We start from the raw sequence: 9,507 nt of genomic DNA, 5'->3' as shown, positions 1-9,507 counted from the left end.
CCTCCCTCTCGGGAACAGACAGAGAGTATAATTTGCCCTTAGGCGGAGACTTACCCAGAACTAAGTCTATGGCACAGTCATAGGGACGATGCGGAGGGAGAGAAGCAGCACGGGACTTACTGAACACTTCCTTCAGGTCCAGATACTCCGCGGGCACGTTAGACAAATCCGCAGCCTTTTCCTGTAACACAGAGACAGACACAGTGGGACAAGCAGACTTAAGACAAGACCTGTGACACAAAGTGCTCCACTCGGTGATGGTGTTGAGTTGCCAGTCGATCCGAGGATTGTGCTTGGTGAGCCAGGGGTGTCCGAGAACTACGGGTGCTTGCGGTGAGTCCAAAAGCATGAACTGAATCCTCTCGTTGTGGTTACCGGAGGTGGTGAGGGTGACGTAATCCGTGATCTGAGAGATGTTAGGAAGACGTTGACCGTTGAGTGCGTTGACTGTAACCAGGTGAGTAAGTGAAGAGATGGGTAGTCCATGCTGTAGTGCGTAACTGGTGTCCATAAAGTTCCCCTCAGCCCCGGAGTCAATGAGTGCATTACAGGTGATGTTGTGAGACGCCCATCTCAGTCTTACCGGGAGAAGAGGTGATGGTGAGGACTTCTCAGCGGAGATCCCGCCCGATAGTAGCCTCGAGTTTACTATCGGGCTTGGTCTTTTACTGGACAAGACCTGAGAAGATGTCCCGATGCTCCACAGTATAGGCATAAGCCCAGGGATCTCCGCCTTTCTCTCTCCTCCCGGGAAAGCCGAGCTCTCCCTACCTGCATGGGCTCAGGATCTGTGGCGGGACCGACCGTATTAGCAGCGCTGGCCGTCCGGCCCTCCGCTCCCTGTAGTCTGGTGCTGGGGACCTCCAAAAACTCCAGTTTCTGGAGGCGGGAATCCACCCGTAAAGCGAGATCAACCAGCCCGTTGAAAGTCTGAGGAAGGTCCAGGGTGTAAATCTCGCGGTGAATACGGCCGGCCAGCCCATGCAGGAACACATCCCACTGCGCCTCCTCGTTCCAACGGCACTCCGCCGCGAGGGTGCGGAACTGGATGGCATAATCCGCGACCGTGCGGCTGCCCTGCTTGAGTTCGGTAAGCTGTCGAGCGGCCTCCTTTCCTGCCACCGCGCGGTCGAACACCCTCTTCATCTCGGCGGAGAGTGCCTGGAACGAGGAACAACATGGGTCTTTATTCTCCCACACCGCCGTTCCCCATAAAGCCGCCTTCCCAGTCAACAATGTAAGGACGAACGCCACCTTGGATTCCTCATGCTCGAATGTACGAGGCTGCAGAGAAAAATGCAGGGAACACTTATTCAGAAAAGCTCTGCAAAACTCTGGCTCACCGGCATAACTCTGGGGCACAGGCAGGCGGGGCTCCGGTAGATCGCGTCGCTGACAGGCGGTGTGGGTGGCGCAGTGGGAGCGCGAAGTTGTTGAAGTTCCCGGGAGAGCTCGGACACCTGTATTACCAGCGCTTGGACAGCGCGTCCGGTGGAAGTGATGCTCTCCTGCTGCTGGTCCATGCGGGAGATGCTGTGGTTGATGAACTCCGTTAAAGCTGCTGAACTCGCTGCATCCATAATGGTCAGATCGTTCTGTCACGGAATGAAGGAAGGATGCAGATGCAAGTTAAATCTCTTTAATAGAGCTTCACTCCGAAGGTAGTCAGATTCAACATACACAAAGAACATATAACAGTCAGCAGGAGAGTGGTAACACAGGGACGTCGATGGGCGGTGAAGATCCGTGAAGAGTGATGACCGAAGAGCAGTGTCCGTGAAGTGATCCGTGCGTGAAGTCCAGAGAGTAATCCAACGAGAACACGAAAACCAGGAAGCAATGAATCAAAGTCCAGTCCAGGGAAACACACAACAAGCAACACAGGAAACAACACGCGGACACCGTACAACGATCTGACAAACAAGAGACGAAAGACAAGGCGTTATATAGGCAGATGGTAATTGCTCACAGCTGCCGCTGATCAACAATCAGCGGCGACGCCCACACAAAACAATCAGGTGACACACCCACACCATCACACAGACACCAGAATGAGACAGCGGATTCATGAACCGTGACAAGATATTTTTGATTATCGTGAATGTATTGAGGATGATGGCTATATTCTCTTTTTAGATTATAGAAAGGCATTCGACACGATCAAACATAGTTTCAGATTTAGCTCCCTTGAAAATTTTGGTTTTGGCAGTAAATTCATTTCTTATATAAAAAAAAAATATATAAAGACATCAATAGTTCTATATCCCTTTCATTTGGAACATCCCAGAGATTCAACATTTCACAAGGAATGAGACAAGGATGTCCCATTTCCCCTTTTCTATTTATCTTAACAGTAGAAATGCTCGCTATCCTGATAGATAAAAACAGCAACTTTGATAGACTCAATGTATTTGGAAGACAAATTGGTATTAGTCAATCAGTAATCTTTTTAAAGGACCAATTTCAAATTGATAAAGCCTTTCAACTAGTTAATCTCTTTTCCAAAGCATCAGGTCTACATTTAAATTTGAACACTGTCTGGGTGAATTGTTTATTAGGGATCATAAATGCAACAACAAACATAAGTGTTTTCATTGATAAACTTCATCCAAATAGAATAAAACGATATTATGTTTTCAAAGATTTTAACCCTAAAGAGGTGAAGGAAATGAGAAGGAATTAATCTAAAGAATTCCTCAAATCATAATTTGATATTGGAGAAAACTCTTGTCAATTCTGTGAAATTGATATTGCCACTACTGAACATATATATTTATTGTAATTATTCAAAGTTGTTTTGGACCCAACTGTGCAGTAAAATGTCATGTATAATTACATGTGTAAAACCCCTACAAACAAATTAAGTTTGGTGTACTTAAGAAAGATTGTTCACAACATTACTTGATTAACAACCTAAATACTTCATTCATAAGTGTAGATTTCAGACCTCCCCATCCTTTCCCCACTTTTCTAATGAACTCAAAATTTTTGCTGCTTCTCTTGATGCCCTTTTTAAATGAAAAAGCTACTACAGTTGCCAATTTCTTCAGTGAGCTAAGTGCCCTATAACTCCTTGTTAATCCTTGTACGAACTTACTTTTCTATAAATGCTTTCTATTGTTAATTTTACTTTATTTTAACTTTTAAAAATTAATTTAATTTATTTGTTTTAATTATTTTTTGTTCTTCATTGCCCTTTACGATTGTACATTTTATGTAAAACTTCACTGTTACATATTGTAATCGCAACTATGTCTGCCTTAGAGAATTGCTATTTGTTAATATTGTTTGTTCAATACCTATTTTGTATGTACATTTGTTTATATGCTATTAATAAATATATATATATTGCCGAAATTGGACAAAGAACACTGACAAGCGAAACTCAATAGAACGTTCCATTGCAACACCAGCGCCCAGCAGCAGCCCTGCGTTTCCGCCATTTTGGGGTGAAAGCAACTCGGCAGGCCACTAGTTTCTATGGCAATATCAGCTGCTTTGTTAAAAAAAAAAAAAAAAAAAAAGTACATTAAAGTTAAAATCCAACCTGAGTGATGACAGCACAGAATAAAATACTATCACTAGTGATCAAATCCTTTCAACAGTTTATTATACAGACTTTGTGTTTAAGTCTTCCACTTTTTTCACAAAACCTTTTTGCTCTCTAGAAACCCAGTCAGTTAAAATTCTTTGAAGTTCAAGTATTAGCATTATAAACACTGAATTAATACCAACATATGAAATTAAATTAAGGACATGCATCAGAAAAATTGGGAATGTTGGACAATAAATATATATAACAGCTAGACAGCTAACTGTTTTTGCAGTGTTGTCTTATATTAATGTCCATTAAAGCAAGACTATGTAAACAAAAAAACACAGCCACTGTGTCCAAAAGTCTCAATAATGGCATAACAGACACAGCAATGCATCATGTTCCGTAAGATCATTATGTTTGTAGCGTGATCCAGTGGATTAAAACGTATTTCAGACCTAGTGGAGTGATTTACTATTACTACAATAGGTGTCATCATCGTGTACAGTCTACATATCATACCAAAGTTCAGGCTATTAGATCCATGTCATACAGTGTGACTTGATCTAATGATCTTATAAGATTGCCGAAATCACACAGTGTAGCAGGCATAACAAAATATCACTGTTAATACTAAATATGTGAAGACACACAACTAGTTTTACTGTGTGAGGCATGGATGATGCTTTTATCTATGCTCAAGGGGAAGAATACATTATGTGCTCACTTGTCAACAGAAACATTTATAAAAACAGAGGTTAGAAAAGGGCTTTCTTTCATCTGGAGAATTGCATCCTTGTTCACTTTTGCGTTTCTGTCTCATTCTCTTTCTTTCTCTAATTACACTTAGTTCAATCACTCCCCTGGTTATGATTAATTAAAATGATGTTTCTTTTAAAATGGATGCAGGCCAGAGGTAACACATGGCAGAGTCTTCTGCTTTACTAACAGTCTTCTGAGAAACCCTCTTACATGGTCCAGCAATAATGGCTTGGTCCACTCATCTCTTGCCTAATGATGAGAGCGTGTAGTTTTATATTTCATCCTTTTTTTATTCTGACCTTGTAAGACAACTGCGATCGAGTTGCACTTATTTATAAATTGCAAAACCATAGACTTGGAAGGAAATTAAACGCTTATGGTCTTTGGCAAATTAAGCTGATTATAAAACAGAAAAGTAATTATATTTCGGAATACTTAACGGACAGGCTTTAATTATTATGGTAGGGGATTATTATTTGAAATAAAACAGTATTGTGCAGTAATTCTGATCAAGCAATGAAACAAATGTTCTTTAAGGAAATTATTTCTTCAGTTTTTACAATTAACATTTGCTGCAGGAGGGAAAAGGTTATATTGTACTTTCCTTCTTCACACCACAATGTGAATTTCTGAGGTTTCTAGACTAGAGTCACGTTTTGTTATTATCGGGTTAAAATGTTTCCCCTTAAAGGGTTAATTTACCCCAAAATGAAAATTATCCCATGATTTACTCACCTTCAAGCCATCTATCTTCTTTCAGATGAACACAATTGGAGATATATTTCAAAAATGTCCTTAGTCCTCCATGGTTTATAATGGTTGTGAATTGGGGCCTGCATTTTAAACAAAAACGTATATAACCATAATCAAAGTAATCCATACGGCTCCAGGGGGTTAATAAAGGCCTTTTGAATCCAAGTGATGCATTTTTGTAATAAAAATATCCATATTTAAAGCTTTATAAATTCTAACTTCCAGCGGACTACCGTACACATACTGCACAAGTCGATTTTTTGGGGCGGAACGAAGAGCAACTTTTGAGAGGTGCAGAGGAGAGAGCAAAACAAAACACCAGTCATGAATTAGAAGTCTAAAACAAGAAATTTTAAAGAGAAATGTCAGAGGATTTCGATATAAGAGGAGCTTGAGTTTGTTGCGCAGCCCTATTTGTTTGAACCGCGAGAGGGTGTCTAAGCTTACGATACTCCTACATCCTACAACCATTATAAACCTTGGAGGACTACGTGTGCTCGGCAAGACTGTTTTGTGCTTGAGCGCCACCAAGTCGTGTTTTACTGTAACTTCAGCAGCTCCAGGCACGTGAACAAAAGCACCAATCTCAATTGATGGTCGGCCAGGTTTTAACGCGGCGGGTCAAACCAAAAAAAAAAAAAAAAACAAGGGGCGTTTTTTTTTAAATGACGCGTTTTTCGCGTTGGTGTGCACACTCACATTGGCGCCCGTTGTTTAGTCACGAGGCGTTAAACGTCGACGAAAATCGCGCCTTAATATTTTTAATTATATCTCCGATTGTGCTCGTCTGAAAGAAGACAGTCATACACCTAGGATGGCTTGAGGGTGCATCACCTCTAAATGTTTAGTTCACCCAAAAATGAAAATTCTGTCATCATTTACTCACTCTGTTGTTCCAAACCTGAGTTTCTTTCTTTTGTTGAATTATGAGATGTCAACTGTAAAAAGCATTTACGTCCTCGTAGAGCTCATAATTTGAATTTGTAAGCTGGAAATTTTCAGAGAGCTCCTTACTGAACCACATAACTGCTATACTGCCTGAGCGCTGTAGTTTCATTTTGCACTTGTAGTACACTTATTTATTGTACTACAAGTGGTAAATAAAAAAATATTTTTAATACAGAGACAGTATGTTAAAAACACATTTTAGTTCATATTCATGATGTCTCAAAATACCACACTTAGTATAAAGTAAGTTAGTACAGTAAGTACAAGTGCGTGACAATAAAGCACTTTAACTACATTATGAAAGTGTAGCTACTTTTTTTCACCTGGGGTCACGTGTTGTCATCTCGAAATTACATAATTATGACACAGTATAGTATGAACACAGTGTACAGTAAGCCCAGAAATTAGCATGACACAGTCCATCATGAGACAGAAGAGAGCCAATGCCATTCACAATCAAAGCTGACGTAAGGCTTATTCTGGTGGCAAATCTATCATTTGGCCTTGGAACACTTGAATATTTGTTCTTTTTGAATAAATTGTGACTGTACTTGTATTTGCCTGTTATATCCTGTGTTTTATATTATATAATAAACAAGTGGGTAGGATTTGTCTATATAGTGTAAATAAAGAAGTAAAATAAATGTAAATAAAATTCTGCTGGCTGATTAAATTGAAAACCACACGCCAACATATGTATCATAATGGAAAAATTATACCACAATATATAATTTCATCATGATGATAAAATTCCCATGGCCATCATGTGTAATGCCAAAGTTTGTCATTGAAAGCAATGGAGCACCCTCCATGGCAAAAAAAATAAAAAAATAAAAGTGATGCAGAGAGAGGGGTCCTGACCAACCGTCAATATGTGGCGAGCTGGTAGTGAGAATGTGTTGCTGATATTGGCCAATGGCCAAAATCAGTTTGGTGTGTCACGGCCCTTAGACTACCCTGTGCTTTAGTGGAGACCTATGAGTAGTAGGCCTACTTGTGATTTACCTATCTTGTCTTACAAAAACACTCTAACACTATAACACTTTCCTTGGCATTTTAAATATAATATCACCTCATCGGGAATGTAAAATATCTCTGCATTCAGCGTTTATGCTAAAAAAGTCTGATGTTCTCGACTCTCGAGGCAATTTCTTACAATCTCTGCTGTTTGGTGAACTTTCTAAGTTTAAAAAGAAGCAGTCAAAGTACTTTGAAGTGAAATTGGAAGCAGAACACAGGCAGGAATCTCTGGCCCACATTAGGCAAATGTAAATGAGACCTGTGGGAATTTAAACTGGATGAGAGGGAGATTTAATGTTTCGCTGATATCATTTATTTTTCTCCCTCTGCACGCTCCTAATCTTCAAATGTATGATCAGTTTGAAGCTTATAGGAAGTGATAAGATCAGCTCATGAACAGATAGGCTCGATATAGCCACTCTAAACTCTGCTTCAGTCTCTGTCTCTGATTGAAAAGATATCTGCTGAATATCTTTGGATTATTTTAAAGTTTTCAGTTGTATTAGAACAAAGAAAGACAAACTCAAAAGTGCAAACTCCACAAATGTGATTTAATCACTTATGTTTGTGTGCATTATAAATATGCTGTCAGATACTTCTTATGATTGAGGTCTTGAAATACTTCATAAATCTTATATAAACACATTTATTCAAGACAAATTTCTAATTCAGCTTTTTAATTATTCATAAACTAATTATGCATAAACTAATTTTTTTTTATTATGCAAAACACGTACACACTACAACATTTTGGGAGAAGCAAATGCGTGTAAATTTGAGTGAATCATCTAATATTGATGTTCGATTCTTGAACAAAATATTCTTTAGGGTAAATGGTTGAGTCGGTTCACAGAATCGAACTGAATTCTGATTCTGAAGTATCACAAATAAGCAAACCAGATGGGTTATTGAACCATAGAACTGGTTTAAAAATGAATGAATAAAAAGAGAACCGACTCAAAAACAACTGACGTTTTCTGAGGTTCCTTGGAAAACTTTGACAGATTTGGCTAATTTGGTTCTTTTGAGTCAGACATGACTAAAATGCTGACTTTCAGCTCTGACTTAATTTCAGACCAGTTCTTTGGTTCAGTTACAGTTCTGGGTATGCTTATTGGCTCATTTGGTGCTCCACAAGCGTGCTTGCTACTTCGGATGTCCGTTTTGAGTCATCAGCCTGTACCATGATGGCAGCTGAACAAACTCAGGGTTATAGGATTAGTTTCAAGTTGACAAAACCAAACCACTCCAATCTGGCTTTCTTGATACCATGATGCTGATCATCTACTTTCTCTGTCAACTAAGTCTTTGATATATATATATATATATATATATATATATATATATATATATATATATATATATATATATATATATATATATATTAATATTAACTTAAACTAAATGCTTAATAATAACTGATAAACTAAAATTGCTTGTGTGTAATGGATTAATAATAATATAGATCATAAAATAATTATATAAATCATATATAAATCATTAAATAATTCTAATTATCATTTATTTTTAAAGCCATACAATTTCATCGTTAAATATTTGTTTTTATTATAAAGTGACCTTTAATTTGGACGAAGAGAAACTGGCGGAGTGTCACATTGCTCACATCTGATTGTCCAGTTTCAGTTTGAAATCTCTTACCCAGAACAAAACCTGTCTTGGGGCAGGTTAGCCGGAGCATAAGTTACTATGGTGATGAACACCGCTAAAAGCCAAGTCACTTTCATGGTACCTAAAACTGGCGCAAACTAATCTGAAACTTACCTGGCTAGCCAGCTACATGGTACAGGCCCCTGGAACTAAAGTTCAAATCAGATCAATTATGTGAACCGGCTCAACTGGTTACTTGCTTAAAGGAATGATTCCTTCAAGAAACAAATATCGCTATCATCTAAATCAGTAGATGTGAACCAGGGTGCCGGGGCGCATAGGGGGTCTCAGCAAAATTACAAGGGGGCCTCAAGATGACTTAAAATGATTTAAAATTAGAGAAAACAAGCATTACAATAAGCCAATAAGATTATGTGGCCTATAAGATCCAGTCGAAAGCCAAGAATTATGTATGAAAAATGACAGCACAAATTTAGACTCAGCAGTTTTGTGCATAACTGTGCATTTAGGCTCTGAATGCCCTGTAGGAGCCAGCAGGAGATACCTGGATATGGGCTCAATTTCACACCATAACACAGTTTTATAGTCCTCAGCACCTATTCTAGACTGAATCAGCCTTCACTGAAGATTTAGCTTGTACAACATAATTCTATTGTTTTTTCAAGTTTCACATACACTTTACAACAGTGGTTCTCAACTCCAGTCCTCGGGACCCACTGCTCTGCACATTTTGTATGTCTCTCTTATCTGACACACTCAGTTCAGTTCATGCAGTCTCTCCTAACAAGCTGATGATCTAAATCAGGTGTGTTAAATATGGGATACATACAAAATGTGCAGAGCAGTGGGTCCCAAGGACT

Source organism: Chanodichthys erythropterus, chromosome 2 (assembly GCF_024489055.1).
Source record: "Chanodichthys erythropterus isolate Z2021 chromosome 2, ASM2448905v1, whole genome shotgun sequence".
NCBI classification, from domain to species: Eukaryota; Metazoa; Chordata; class Actinopteri; order Cypriniformes; family Xenocyprididae; genus Chanodichthys; species Chanodichthys erythropterus.
This window is presented reverse-complemented; position numbering follows the sequence as displayed.